Raw genomic sequence first — 415 nt, forward strand, 5'->3', positions numbered from 1 at the left:
CCTGCTCAGTACACACATGCGGACTCAGTACACACATGCAGTATTTCATCAAACATGTAAAACGTTTGGCGCTTTCATACGCTATGGAGCGACGATCAGCCGAAATAGATGGTGGTTGAATGAACTACCTTAATGATGAATTAGAACAACAATGTGAAAATCACGCTTTTGCATACTACGAGGTGAAAATCGACATGGCTAAAGAAAAAAAAAATCTCACTTTCAAAAAGGGAAAATTAATCACTTTTTAAAAACATACAATGAAAAAAACACCTTTAAGGACGTTTAAAAAACGAAAATAAGTATTTTTTAAAAAAGCTACGCACTATGTAAAGCACTGAGCCATCGACACTGATTGGTTAAGTAGACAACGTATTAGATCTTGATAATATACAGTAATAAATAAATACAAGAG

This window comes from Parasteatoda tepidariorum, chromosome 10 (assembly GCF_043381705.1).
Source record: "Parasteatoda tepidariorum isolate YZ-2023 chromosome 10, CAS_Ptep_4.0, whole genome shotgun sequence".
Classification (NCBI taxonomy): Eukaryota; Metazoa; Arthropoda; class Arachnida; order Araneae; family Theridiidae; genus Parasteatoda; species Parasteatoda tepidariorum.